Here is a 15,427-nt window from a genome sequence, read left to right as displayed (position 1 = left end):
CTTTCTTTGGCTACTCTGCCTCCTACATCCACTCCCCTGCAGAAAAGACAATGCAGCAGGTAATGTGAGGAAATTAACCTTTTGCTCATCTCTTTCTGTCACTCATGTCGTCTTGACCTGACAAGCTGTAAGTAGAGACACTGTATGAGATCAATAAATGGCTTCTAGCATTCAGATATGTCTGTCACACTTCTGCTGGGCTCCTGCACGGTCACCAGGCAGCTGTGTTTGGACTCTCATGCTCGATCCATGTGCTTCTAAGCTCCTTTGGATCGGGACAGACTCCAGCCACAGGCTCTGGTCTCTCAGGATACGTCTATACTGCAATAAATAACCTGTGGCAGTGAGTCTCTGAGCCTGGATCAGCTGACTCAGGCTCAAAGGGTTCGGGTTGTGGGCCTAAAAATAGCAACATAGATGTTTGGGCTCGAGCTGGAATCTGGACTCTGAGACCTTCCCCCCTCATGGGGTCTCAGAGTCCAGGCTCCATTCCGAGCCAAACATCTACACTGCAATTTTATAGACCTGCGAAACCAAGGCAATAGACCTGGTCCATCTGTGGCCGTGTCGTAGGTCTTTTATTGCAGGGTAGAGACATCCTCAGGCACGCTTCTCAGGCACAGAATCACTGTACCACTTCTAGGGAATGGGACCCCATTGTTCAGCTGTCTTGGGTTCCCAGGACTATTGCTCTTCCTCCAAGACATCCAAGTCACCCCCTCCCCAGAGATCCATGCCTGTGGGTACTCCAGTTTGTAGTGTAACCCTTCATGGACATGTGACAGTTGAAGCAAGTGACACACAGACTTGACAGAGGAATTTCTAAACCAAGTGTACTTTATATCAAAAGAGATATGCAAATCTAGGCAAAATAATAAACAGTTGAACCCAATTCCCTCCCTCAGAGTCCTCGACGTTCTTGAGAGTTCTTTGGGTTTCCGTCTGTGTCTTCAGGGTTCCTGATTTCCTTTCCTGGAGCCCACTCGTCTGGCTCGGTTTCCTCGTCCTGATCACAGAGTTTCCTTTCACTCCGGCAACAAGCTTCCCTCAGCTTGTTCAGGTCCGGTGGTCAGAAGGTTCATAGCTCAGTGAGCGTGTCCCTTTTTAACAACAGTTTCTAACCCCCTTTGTCTTTATTCTTCCTGGGGATTTTTTCATTGCTGAAACCCCACCCCTTGCAGATAACCTAGGAAGAACTGGTTTCCCTGAGCCTGCAGCCATCTCATTGTTCCAGAGTACTTCCAACCTGAATGGAAGTTCATTAATTGTTCTTGTCACTCCTCCCTAGCCGGGGTCTGGGATACACATGACACATCTTGGTCTTGTCTTCACTGCTTTATTTTCTATGTAAAACTTAGGAATTTTGGTTGATTTTTAGGAAATTGCTGTATCATTGAATACCTTAGTGTACACTGAATTAGCCCTTTGCTAACAGGGGCCTTGTCATCACTGCTAGAAACAGTGCCTTTTTTAACTCAGGGCAACTAATGCGCATGAGCTATCCTGAGGTGAAAACACGGTGAAGACATGGCACTTTAGTTTTACTGTGAGGTAAATGCCCTGAGGTTAACCCCTAGAGGAGGCATAGGTGATGCATGGGGAGAGGCAAGAGAGTTCAAGTGCCCCCCAGATTTCTGCTTGGCCTGCTGGGGGAAGGTAGAGGGTCTCTATTCATCTCCCGATATCCCTGCCCCTGCCACATTCGTCCCCTGTCCCTGGCAGCTGGGTCCAGGGGGGGAGCAGAAGGAGTGGGATGGAGCCGCTTCTCACGCCAGCTGAGGGTGGCCGCTGCGGGTCACTGCTCTGTACAGCATGGCGGCTGCCTGGGAGAACCTGGCTGGGGAAGCAGTGACGGCCTGTCTGAGCCGTTCCCCTGGGCAGGAACAGGGACTGAGCAAGCCGAAGCCCCCTTCTCTCCCAGCACACTTCTGGCTTGCTTGGCTTGTCCCTGGCAGCTGGGCCCAGGCAGGAAGTGGAGAGGGCAGGCCATCACCTCTCCAGCCAGGCCATCGCCTCCGCAGCCAGGCTCTCTCTCAGGCAGCTGCTGTGCTGCACCAAGATAGCAACCTGGAGCAGCCACCCTTTGCTGGCATGAGAAGTGGCTCTGTCCTGCTCCCTGCTCAGGCCCAGCTGCCAGGGAGAGTGACTGAGTGAACCGGAAAGGTGCCGGGGGGAGGTGCAATGGGAGAAGGACAGAGCCCTCACCCCTGTAGGTAACTCTGGTGGGGCGAGGAGAGCGTGGCAGTCCCCGAGCTGGGCACAGGGCGGGAGGGTCACTCAGGAAGGCGTCAGGAGTAGGGTCCCTGGCCTCTGCTCAGCCAGTGTCCATGAGCTCCACTGGTGCTGTGAATCTCCCTGGGCTGGAGCTGGCCCCAGAGGCACATACTCCACACTCCTGTGGCCCCAGCAGGATTGGCTGCCCTGGTGCAGGAAGGTGGGGCTGGAAATTCCTCCCAGCCCCAACACATGGGACAGTCATGTGTCCCTCTCTTTACATAGTGCCCCCCTCTCCCCCTAGTATCAGGAAGCATGAGTCATCTATGAGAGGAGGTACAGGGCTCTTTTCCTGGTGCCTGGCCTTCACTACGTTTTTACCTTGGGGTAACTCTTGCATATTAATTACCCTGTGTATAAAAATTCACCATTTTTAGCACTGAAGACAAGGCCCCTGTTAGCAAATGGCTGATTCAGTGTACACAGAGGTATTCCATGGTACAGCAATTTCATAAAATCAACCTGAATTCATAAGTTTTACATGGACAAATTTCCCAAACTGTCATAGAGTCCAAACTTTGATTTCATTGGAAGAGAGTGCATGCACCTACAGACAGAATTTGGTTCAGAGAGTGCTATTTGTGCTACTGTCCGATCTCATTCTGCTTCAGAGAGAAGACTTGTCATTTTGCTCAAACTGAACTAGGTCAGTCCATAGTGGTTTTGTGAACTGGTACTTTTTAAGCTCTCTGTTTAAAAGCCGGCCACTTACTTTGGTATTTATGCAGGAGCTGAGCTCTTTTGAAAAACTGTCCCCTTTTAGCTGTCACTGGAGTGGAATATATAACTTGAATTTCTGCTCACTATATATGGGTTTCTCTATTTCTGGTAAACTGGCAGTGGGAAGGCAAGAGGTGTTTTTTTTTTTTTTTTTAAAGACTGTTGCCAGTCCTCTGCATACACAAAGCAAATATTCTGAAAAAATAAGGGCTTTGCACATTTATGACCTTGAAAGTTGACTCCTAATCTACAGAGCATTGCACTGGCATGAAAAATGTAATATCCCTTGTATTAAAAATAAAGGACTAATATTCTACAGCTGTAATCCAAAACACTGGAGTAACACTCCTATAAACTGTAGGGTTTTGGATCATAACTGTAGAACACCGTAGTACATTTAGTACTTTTTTTTAAATATAAGAAAAGACTTTAAAAGTACTGACGCAACTTTCCAGTTGTTGTTTAAAACCACTCTTATCTCTTAATTTTGAAGCACTATCACTCAACTCTGGTTTTGCTTCCTAATGTCATCTTGCTTTCAGCTGAGCTTTTGTTTCACAAAGTTTGAGAAACACACCTGTTTAAACACTTTAGAAAATATGAGGGCACTTTTGAAAACAGCTCAGTATCTATTATTTCATAACTGAAACCAAGTCAGGTTTCTTTTGTATTTTAGCATGATATTGCAAGCCACACAGGAAACCTACCTTCATTTCTATAGTGACTTCTTCTAGAATATTTGGTCAGATATTATCAACGATATTAAATAGTAAAATTACTCAGTGCTGGCACCACTCCTAAATATAAATCCATCTATATGTATTATAACGCTATTCAGATATTAAAAGAGAATAAGATGTTTCATTTTCTGCCAGACAATGACAAATACAGTAACCATCAAATAATAATAATAAGAAAAAAGGATATTGTGAAATTTCCTCACAATCTGTTTTCTTTATTTACAGAAAGATTAGGTCAAGTGATTCTTTTGCCATCATTGTTCTTCTTGGGCCTTATCCTACTGAAATCAGTGGCAAAACTCCTATTAACCTTAATAAGAGCAGGAGTTGGCCCCCGTCCTCAGTAAAAAGCCAGATTCTGCTTTCATTTACACAATACAAAGGATGTGGTAACTTCACTGATATTAGTAGGGCTATTCCACATTTACAGAATCTGACCCGTAGGTATGAAGCAAAGATAACACAAGACAAAACTTGCTAAACATAATAAGGCCAGATCCTCAGCTAGTATAAATCAGGGTAGCTCTGTTGACTTCAGTGGACCTTCACTGATTCACACCAGCTGGGACTCTGGCCAAAGGGTTTGCACATTCATCTCAGGAAAAGGCTTAGGGATATTTTAAGAGCAATACTATGCTGTGTCTTCTTCTATGGAGTGCACCACAGAACTTAGCTGGTAAACACAAATTCAGTCAAGACATTCTGAAAATTTGAAAGGGGTGGAGGCTGTACTTGCTGGTCTAATTTATTTTAGCCATTTCCCAGTTCACCATTTGGCTGTACTGCATGGAAGCAGACCACATCTGACTGAATGTAACTTGCCCATAGTGACACAAACCTTGTAAATTGCATCAGCATTTCTAAACTCTAAACAAGCAAGCAAGAAACAGAGAAAAGGAGAATCTGATATATTTACAATATGAAAACAGAATGATCTGATCTGCTTAGAGCTCTCTCCTCTTCAGAACCTGCCATCCAGGATATTTTCATGTGCTATGAAAAAAGTGAGATGAAAAAAGCCAGCCAATTAAAGGTATGAAAGGTGAGACTGTCTCCTGTGTTTTCCTACCCATCAGTTTGCAATGTGTTCAAGAAAGACATCTGTGGTGCATATTTGGTGAAAACAATGTGCTGGGTCAACCTCATGGACCTAGTCGCAGCCTCCTACTGGATTCAATGAACTTCAGATCATGCTCCTAATGGTTCTGTACTGATGGGACCCCTGCTACTCTCCAAGCTTCAAAGTAATTTTTTAAATGGAAATTTCTGAAATTGAGCTCTGCCCACTCCAAAAGACTCTTGTTGGCTGTCAGGGATCTCTCTTTCACACGTTGGTATTTATTCACGTGCTGCACGTGGGTGTTGTGAAGATTACCTTCAGTGGGGTTGCACAGGTGTATTTTTCTCTAAAGTCCTTGTATCCAGTGAACAAGAAACAAATATATGTTTAACTTATGAGCAGGAGTAAATTTTGGTATTTTCACTCCCACTCAACAATGAATTATTTATAGTAACTAATCACATAAGCACACCTTGAAATACGTTTGTTGATATTCTTGTCTCCATTGAAAATGTTTAATGTTTTGCAAAGCTCAGGGTCCAGAATCCAGTATTTTATTTTATTTGAAGAAGATTCTTAATTGGTGGAAAATGTGTTACTATTTTTGTAACGCTTTGATTTCTAATTATGAAAGATAAACAAAATTGTGGACAGGACCAGTCACTTTCTTACATTTGCAGAAAAAGTCAAGGTGGCAGACAGCCCAGATAAGTGACTACAGCAAAGTCAAGGCAGTGTAAGTCATTGGTTAGAGTTCACTGCTCTAAAAGTTATAGCAATGATTTTTTTTAAGTATTCTTTCTACTTGCTCCCCCCCCCCCAAAAAAAAAGAAAAAAAAGAAAAAGTCTTTTCAAAAATGGAATAAAATCAGAATTCTTAAGGCCTTTTATTTTTATGTACTGGTTTTCTACATATTTTAACCAAGCAATTCACAACAGTCAAAGAAACCAAGTAGCTTCAACCCATCAACCATTCCTGTTGAGTTTTCAGATAGATTCATCTTTTAATTGCTTTAAGTACATGTAAACAGAGTGGCTGATAACAGCTTTAGAGATATGAGAGTGCAGTTATTTGATACATGGTTGCTATGGCAGCTAACCTACATCTAGATTATTTTGTACCTTTCTCCAAAAAGCTTTAGAAGTCTGAGCTATTCTTTTACATTTACATTTCTCTGACAGCGTTTTGATAGACTGCTTGGTTTGTTCCTCCTGTCTGAATTGTCAGTTACTTTTTAGGCCAACTCCTTGGCCTCTTGTAAGCCTTCTTTGTGCCATTTCTGCCTTACATCCTCAACTGAGGATTCAACTCATACATCTTGGAATGTCCCCTGTGCCACCCAGTGGTGGAGAGGATTGGAGGGAGCAATCAGGGGAGGGGTTACAGAAGGACTGTGATCCTGCTCAGGGCCCAAGCATAATTTTTTTGGGCCCAGTACAAATTTTAAGACGGGCTGCCTCCCACACACACACCACAATTCCTCATCCCATACATACAATCTCATGAGCCATGAAAAATGTTTTCCTCATGATAATGGGGGTTGTAGCCTGGGCTGGGCCTCTAGGCCCCAGTAAAGTGTACCCTTCCCCTCCCCCCCATGTGGGGGCCCTTATCCTGCTATTCTGGCCAGCAAGTGCACCCCTAAGCCTGTTCGCTATAAAATTAAAGGTCAGAATTTTGCTCTCCTCAGTTACATGGGTATATGACTAAGAGCAACTCAGTTGATTTTAATGGCATTGCTCTATATTTACACCAGCATAAAAGAGAGCAAAATTTGGCCTGACGGCCTTGAATTAATAAAAATGTGCCTGAATTCTGCTTGGTAGAAACCAACATTATAATAAACAATGCATATCGCTCATATTCAAAGTGCTGTGTCTTCTGCACTACATTAGTAACATAGCATGGACTCGAGAGTTATCCAGCAGGAATCCCAGATTTTGATAGGACTGCCCTGGATCCAGCTTGATCCCTTTTACTGACCACTCCCCCAGTCCAGTCACTACCAAACCCCTTGTTGTTTATTAATTTGGTTTTAAACTCAATTTATTTCCTGCAAAACTTTTTGAGGTCATAGAATCAGCAGTTTTCAGTGGAAAACTGTTCCATTGGAAACTTTTTGATTTCTCTTATCTTCCTCCTTATCGACCCTGCAAAATTAGACATGAAGCCCTTCAACTGGAAGCCAGCCCAACTCTTCTCAGTTCCTGGCAGATAAAGGAAGGATGAGGTTGCCTTCTGCTTGTAGTGGAGTGTAAACACAGCAGTCCATTGTATTTATAGAGGGTGATGTGACGAGATGCCTGCCCCTCACTGCCAAGAAAGGGTTAAGAGAGCCCTTGGAAAGGCAGCAAATAGAAAGGAGCTGCCTGGCAGCCAGTCAGGGCCCAGGAAGCCAGTATAATAAAGAGTGACAGAGCAGACCAAGGATAGTGCCTCCCAGGAGCTTGAAGGGGAAAGACTAGCAGCACCCTGGACAGAGCAGTGGCCAGCTGCTGGGACTCAGCAGAGCCAAAGACCCCAAAGCAAGGGTGGAGACGGTACTGGGGCTGCGGGAAAGCAGCCCAGGGAAAGCTATGGAGGAGTTGGGGGGGAGACAGTGAAAGGCTTCTGCACCTAGGGTCCCTGAGGCGGGACCCGGAGTGGTGGGCGGGCCTGGGTCCCTCCCCAAACACCTGATTGCTGTAGCAGTGGTGGTAGGATTGCAGTGACCACCATGGGAAGGGGCCTAGAATGGATGGCAAAATCCCCCTGAAGGGGGGGGAGCACAGACTGACTTGAGCAGAGACAGGCATGAGACACCGCAGAAAGAGGCGTCTGCCCACCTGAGGGCTGATTCCCCAGATAATAAGCAGGAGATGCCAAAGCAGGGAGTCACGCTGGACTACAGTGAGATCAGAAGATAACAGGCAGTGATTACTTATGTATTTTTCTTTTAAGGGTGTCCAACTCAGTTAAAGCAGATGACTTGATTTTAAAAAAAACCAAAAACCTAGTTTCATGCTGATTTTTACCCAGGCAATTACCTCAAAGACAGCAATAAAAAAAAAAAAAGGATTTTGTGGTTATATGCTATGCTAAAATAATCCCACTTCTTTATACCCCGTTAGTCTTTTATTCAATATGATCACATCACTATAAATTGTTCTTGAAAATCGGGGGTATAGTGGATCACAAACTGATGTAATGCTGCTGCAAAAAAGGTAAAGGTCATTTGGGGGTGTATTAACAAGAGTATTGTATGTAAGATATGAGAGAGAATTGTTCCTTCTACTCAATGCTGGAGAGGCCCCTGCAGTGCTGTGTCCAGTTCCGGATGCCACACTTTAAGAAAGGTGTACAAATTGGAGAATCCAGAGGAGAGCAACTAAAATGATCAGAGGTTTACAAAACATGACTTGTGATGAAAGGTTGAGTATTGGGTTTGTTTACTCTAGAGAAGGCAGTTTTGTCCCCCCTCTATCTTCAAATACGTAAAAGTTGTTATAAAGAAGACAGTAATTAATTGTTCTCTGTGTCCACTGAGGGGGTAGGGCTATGTTCAGACTGACGGCGGCAAAATCGCCAACGCCAGATCGATCTTTCTTTATCAATTGAGCAGTTAGTGAGACCTGCTCAATCGATCAGGAAGTTGACTGAGTAAGTCCACCCCCTCAAGTAGCGTATCGCTGAGTCGATGGGAACATTGTTCCCGTCGGCTCAGCGCAGTGAGAACAGCGCGCAGAAAGGAAGCAAAGCAGTTGACGTCAGTTACGCAAACTACTTTGCGTAGTTTGTGTAACTCCCGTCGACTGCCGCCGAATCGCGCGGTAAGTGTGAACCAGCCCTAGGACAAGAAGTAATTGGCTTAATTAGCTGCAAGGGAGATTCAGGTTAGCTACTAGGAAAAACTGTCTAACTAGAAGGAAGTTAAGCACTGGACCAGGTTATTTAAGGAGATGGTGGAATCCTTTCCAGTGAAGGATTTTAAGAATTGGTTAGACAAACACCAGTCAGGGATGGTGTTGGTATAATTAATTAATTAATAATTAATCCTGCCTTAGCCTCAGGATGACCTCTTGAGGTCCCTTCCAGCCCTATATTTCTATGATTTAATTGGTGTTTAAAGGTTAGAAAACAATGCATATATCAAAAACTATGAATCAGATCCTCCGTAGGTGTAAATCAGCATATACTCCATTGACTTTAATGAAGCTCTGTTGATTTATATCTGCTGAGGAACTGGCTACATGTGTGCAATATATAGCTTATTATGCAACAACAAAATAGTTAAGAAAATAAGTACTAAGGATAACCTGGTAGATACAGAAGAGATACAGGCCTGGAGACAATCTCAGGATAGCCATTTCCTAGGTGTCGGGGGTGGGGCTGGGAGAGAGGACAAAGACCAGGTACATCATAAAAGTAAGATGTTTAAGATCATATATGGAGTGGATTTCCCTCCACTGTCAATGAAAGTTATTTTCTCTTGGAACATTCCACTGTCCTAAGGTAGACTCCCATACTAAGTTTATCTGTTTCATTATAAAAGGCTGCCCATTTGCTGTAAAATGCTAATAAATGATGCACAGTTAGCCTGAAGTAGACATCATAGAGTGATCATTAAACCGAAGAAGAAATAGAAAAGTTAAATAGATTAATACTCTGTAATCCCAATGTAAAAATATTGACTATTATTATTGTCTAATACAATACCTAACTATTAGGCAGTGCTTTTCATCAGTAGACCTCAAAGCGCTTTCCAAAGGGGGAATGTATCATTATTCCCATTTTACAGATGAGAAACTGCAGCACAGGAAGGTGAAGTGACTTGCCCAAGGTCACCCAGTAGGCCAGTAGCAGAAGCAGGAATAGAACCCACATTTCCTTATTCCTAATCTAGTGCTTTCTCCAGTAGGCCTTGAAGTTTTCCTAGACTTCTAAATACTGCAGTGGAAGGGTATCATTCATTCAATCTATAACATCCTCCAAAGAAGCAATTTCTCTCATGCATAAAAACTATTTCTGTATAATTGGTGGTAAAGGATTCTCCCATCATTGGAACAGAATGTGCTTGGCTTTAGCTGTGAGGCATTAGCAATTATCTTTGAGAACTCATGGAGGATGGGAGAGAGATCTAAGGACTGGAAAAAGGTAAATATAGTACCTATCTATAAAAAAGGGAATAGGGACAACCCAAGGAATTAGACCAGTCATCTTAACTTTGGTACCCAGCAAGGTAATGGAGCAAATCATCAATTTGTAAGTAACTAGAAGACAAAGTGATAACTAACAGTCAACCTGGACTTATCAAGAACACATCATGTCAAACTAGCCTAATATCTTTCTCTGACATAGTAACAAGCCTTTGTGGATTGAGGGGAAGCAGTAGATATAATATATCTCAACTTTAGTAAGGCTTTCAATACTTCTCTCACATAACCTTCTCAAACAAACTAGGGAAATATAGACTAGATGAACCCACTATAAGGTGGGTGCACAACTGATTGGAAAACTGTACTCAGAGTGTAGTTATCAATGGTTCACAATCAAGCTGGAAGGGCATATTGATTGGGGTCCCACAGATAGCTGTCCTGGCTCCTGTTCTATTCAGTATCTTTATAAATGATTTGGATAATAGCATAGAGAATACTTATAAAATTTGCAGATGATGCCAAACTGGTAGGGATTGCAAGAGTTTTGGAGGACAGGATTAGACTTCAAAATGATCTTGACAAACTGAAGAAATGGGCTGAAATAAATAGGATGAAATTCAGTAAGGACAAATGCAAAGTACTAGATATAAGAAGGAATAACCAATTGCACAAATACAAAATAGGAAATGACTGCCTATGAAGGAGTGTTGCAGAAAAGGAGCTGGGGGTATAGTGGATCACAAACTAAATATTTGTCAACAATGTAATACTGGGGTGTGTGGGTGGGTAGGGTTAAAAAAACAAACAAACCCATCATTCTTGGATGTATTAGCAGGAGTGTTGTAAGTAAGACACAAGAAGTAATTCTTCCTCTCTACTCAGCACGATAAGACTTTAGCTGGAGTACTGTGTCCTGTTCTGGGCACCACACTTTAGGAAAAATGTGGACAAATAGGAGAAATCCCAGAGGAGAACATGTCAACAAAAATGATTAAAGGTCTCAAAAACATGACCTATGAGGAAGGATTGAAAAAATTGGGTTTGTTTCTTCTAGAGAAGAGAAGATTGAGGAGGGACATAACAATGTTCAAGTACGTAAAAGATTGTCATAAAAAGGAGGGTGATAAATTGTTTTCCTTATCCATTGAGGACAGGATAAGAAGCATTGGGCTTAAATTACAGCCAAGGAGATTTAGGGTAGACATTAGGAATAACTTTCTAACTGTAAGAGTAGTTAAGGAATGGAACAAATTACCTAGGGAGGTTGTGGAATCTCCATCATTGGAGGTTTTTAAGAACCAGTTAGACCAGTGGTTCTTAACCTTTCCAAACTACTGTACCCCTGAAGCCTGAGTCCCACCCCCACGGGGCTCAGGCATGTAACTTAGTTTCATGGCGCCTCTGTGGCTCCAGGCAATTGCCTTTCTTGCCACCCCCAATACCAGCTCTGCACTTGCAACCCCTCTAAAACCCCAGGTTAAGAAACACTGAGTTAGACAAACATGTCACAAGGATGGTTTAGAATAAAACTTAGTCCTGCCCCAATGAAGGGGACTGGATTAGATGACCTATTGAGGTCCCTTGCAGACCTACATTTCTATGATTCCATATTATGCTCCTGGGGGAATTCTGCACCAAAACTTTAAAAATTCTGCATACAATATTTTAAAATTCTGCATATTTTATTTGTCAAAATAATACAATATAATCACACTGGTTTCAATTATTTTGGTAATTTATTTCAAAATACCTGTCAGCAAGTATGTCTTTAATGATACAGACAACAAAAAAGATTCAGGGAATATCTTTTGACGAATAGATTCTTTATTAGGCATATTAATACAGAACTTGATTCATCTTTCTTGACAGTTATCTTCTGTTTCAGAGAAATTAAATATTTTAACTTAAACAAAGTCATTATATAAAAGTATTGTAACAACCTGGCCTAAGAGGGCACTGGCATCCTTGAAGACTGTTTTGTCTGTTATGTCTTGTCCTAGTTCAAGCTGTGTATTGTACGGTGTTTTGGATCACACCACTGTAGTGTGGTGGTGGTGTTGGTGAGTTAGCAGTGGTTTAGTTGTTAGCATGAGGAAGGAAGACCCAAGGTAGAGTGTATGTGTCAGAGTGAGTGTGTGTGCGGGGTGTATGTTTGTGCGGGTTAGGTCATGTACATGCCAACAGCCCTTCATCTCTGGAGGTGGTATGCATGGCCCTGTGCCAGGTGAGGGTGGGAGTACTGGGGGAGATGCAGTGATAGGTAGGATTGGAGGGGTGGGTTCAGGCTGGCAGGGAATATATAAGATTTTTATGTTGAGTCTCACTGCTCACACAGCAAGAGTGCTCATATGTGCAAAGATGTTACACGTGTATGTAACTAATATATTTGAAACATGCAAAACCAGAAACAGGAAGCATTTGGGTGGAAATCACACATTTTGTGTGAAAAAATAAAATTCTGTGGGGAACACTAATTCCCTGCAAATTCTGCATTGCATAGGGGTGGAAACTTCCAGGAGGAATAATAATAATATAATAATAATAATTATATAATATAATTATATAAATAATAAATATAATAAAAATAATTATATAAATAATAATATAATTATAAGATGATAATAATATTATTACCTTTAGTTAATTTCTTTTGAGCATACATTTCACAAAAATACTGTAATCAAATACATATTGGGGAGCATTGCCAATGAACTATTAAAGACTGCTCCTATTCTCCATTGGCTGAGTAACTGTTTGGTATTATATAGGCACAAGGGTGAGGAGGAATGAAGCACTAGCTACTATGCACTGACCAATGTATGCTCTCCTCCTTCAACAGAACTGCAGTTGACAGAAAATGATGTAAGGAATGACACCCTAGGGCATTTACACAGCTGTGGCCTTGTCATGACTATATTAAAGCAGTGATTCTCAAACTTTCCAAACAACTGTGCCAGTTTATCAAACTCTAAGGGCTTAATTCTGTTACTACTGAAGTCAATAGGACTTTTGGCTTTGACTTCAATGGGAGCAGGATCAAACTCTGAGACCTTGGCTATACCAGCCATTGCCTCTATTTAATTATCATCTCCCATTTAATTGTGCATGTATTAAACAATGAGGGAGCTTGAGAGATGTGGGTTTGGAACAGCTAAAGCTCTAGTGTGGGGTAGGGCACATGTATTTAATGGGAGCTAGATAGTACATGTGCCCTAGGACCCAGCACAAAGGCCCACCACTGCTACAAGCCTGTGTGAAGAAGTACTTAAGTCAAAGTACAAAAATTAGAATCTGCCCAGTTGCAGGATGGGGTCTAAGATAGGGAATGGAACCCTAGAAAACCAGTTAAAGTAGCCTACCAGTACTGGTACACATTCCAAAGGCTGCCCTTTCCTTAAATCTGTACAATAGGAAATTCATGGGTTATGATCTTGGGAGGCAAGAGACTGAGGCCTGGTTTACCCTACCAAGTTAGGTCAACCTAACAGCATTGGTCAGGGCTGTGAACAATTTCACAGCTTGTGCGAGACAGGCCTTGTCTACACTTAAAAAATAAGTTGACCCTGCTGGGTCCTGTCCGCCCTGCCCTCCTTGGGTCGGTGGGGTGCGTCCTCACCAGGAGCACATCCACTGACTTAAGGGGCAGGGTGGGGAGCTGAGAACCACATCTCTCAGCTCCTGAACTCCCTGTGGGCGGCCCCCCGCTCCTCCATCCCAGCGGGGAGCAAGGGGAAGCTGGCAGGGACTTCTCCCCTCCCCTTTCCCTGCCAGGTGCCCGGGGAATTACATGGCTGCGTAACTGACAAGGCTGCTAGTTCCAGCAGGGAGCAGGCGGAGAAGCACCTGGAATTTTTGCCCCAGCTCCCAGCTGAGAGCAGAGAACAGCAGCCTGGGTAAGCTTGGGCTTTCTTGTCAATGTCAATGCTCCAGCTGACTGGTAAAATTAACAAGAATGACAGCCCCACTGCCACTGTAAGGGGATGCAGTGTTTAGTTGATACTGTGTTGCCCTAACTAAGCCACCCCTCTAGTGAAGCTGGCTTTAGTTTGTTGAAAAAACAGGGCAGTTTTCATAGAATCATAGAATTGAAAGGGACCTCAGGAGGTCATCTAGTCCAACCCCCTGCTCAGAGCAGGACTAACTCAGTTAAATAATCCCAGAGAGGGTTTTGTCAAGCCGCAGCTTAAAAACCTCTAAAGATGGAGATTCCACCACCTCCCTACGTAACCCATTCCAGTGCTTCACCACACTCCTAGTGAAAAACTTTTTCCTAATGTCCAACCTAGACCTCCCCGCCTGCAACTTGAGACCGTTGCTCCTTGTTCTGTCGTCTGCTACCACTGAGAACAGCCTAGCCCCATCCTCCCTGGAACCCCCTTTCAGGTAGTTAAAGGCTGCTATCAAATCCCTCCTCACTCTTCTCTTCTGCAGGCTAAACAAGCCTAGTTCCCTCAGCCGCTCCTCATACGTCTTGTGCTCCAGCTCCCTAATCATTTTTGTTGCCCTCTGCTGGACTCTCTCCAACTTCTCCACATCCTTTTTGTAGTGGGGGGCCCAAAACTGGACACAATACTCCAAATGCAGCCTCACCAATGCTGAATAGAGGGGAATAATCACTTCCCGCATCCTGCTGGCAATGGCCCTCCTAATGCAGCCCAATATGTTATTAGCCTTCTTGACAACCAGGGCACACTGCTGGCTCATATCCAGCTTTTTATCCACTGTAACCCCCAGGTCCTTTTCTGCAGTTTTGTCAGTGAGGTGTTGATTGCAGTGTGTACACCACCTCTGTTTTTTTACCAAAGCTGACTTTGGTCAACAAAACTCTCTAGTGTAGACCAGGCCTTAGTTAAGCAGCCCTAAGCTTCTGTCAACCTAGTTACCACCTCTGGGAGCTCAACAAAAGAACCTCTTCTGTCACTGTACTGTCTACACTGCAGCCCTACAACTGGCATAGCTGCAGCATTTCTAGTGTAGACGTACCCTGACCTATAAGGTCCTCACTTTGTGTCAAAACAGGGTTGTGTAGCAACGCAATGCTGGACATTTCAGAAGCTGTCAACGTCTCACAAACTGGGAATGCAAGTGACTCTTGGAAAGCCGGGATGAGGGTTATAGAGACCCTAGTCATTGGAAATCATTGTGGAGATCTGCATAGAGCTCAGTCATCAGCAGTTTCCTGGTAAAAGGCCCCAAATAGAAGCTTTTTTTTTTGGGTCTTTCTTTTTTAAACCAGCCCTGATTTGCATAAAGGGCAAGAAATAGGTTTGATTATTTATATGTAGCACCTTGTTGTGTTATTCTGGCCCCGGCTGCTGAGAAACCAAACAAGTTCCTTCATCCCACACACCCGCAGCAGCAGCAGCAGCAGCAGCCGGCCGCTGCTTACTCACCCTTCCAGGAATGACAGTGGTCAGGACTCACTCTAGCAGCCTGCCTGTCTGTCTGTCTGTCTGTCTCCCTCCCCCCGTGTGTGTGTGCGTGCGTGCGCGCGCGC

General features: G+C 43.5%; 1 long non-coding RNA gene across 1 annotated transcript in view; it reads left to right on the top strand.

Annotated features, from left to right (window-relative positions):
- LOC137162704 (uncharacterized) overlaps window positions 1-5,879 on the top strand; it is a 63,980-nt gene extending 58,101 nt beyond the window's left edge. Inside the window, exon 3 of the long non-coding RNA XR_010922469.1 lies at window positions 4,700-5,879. This is a non-coding gene — a long non-coding RNA (uncharacterized lncRNA). The remainder of the gene's footprint in view (window positions 1-4,699) is intronic.
- The last annotated feature ends 9,548 nt before the right edge of the window (window positions 5,880-15,427 follow it).

Source organism: Emydura macquarii, unplaced genomic scaffold (assembly GCF_026122565.2).
Source record: "Emydura macquarii macquarii isolate MOO-44397 ecotype Brisbane River unplaced genomic scaffold, CSIRO-AGI_Emac_v2 contig_2452, whole genome shotgun sequence".
NCBI classification, from domain to species: Eukaryota; Metazoa; Chordata; order Testudines; family Chelidae; genus Emydura; species Emydura macquarii.
The sequence above is the reverse complement of the archived record's forward strand: the minus strand, read 5'-3'. Positions and strand labels throughout refer to the sequence as shown.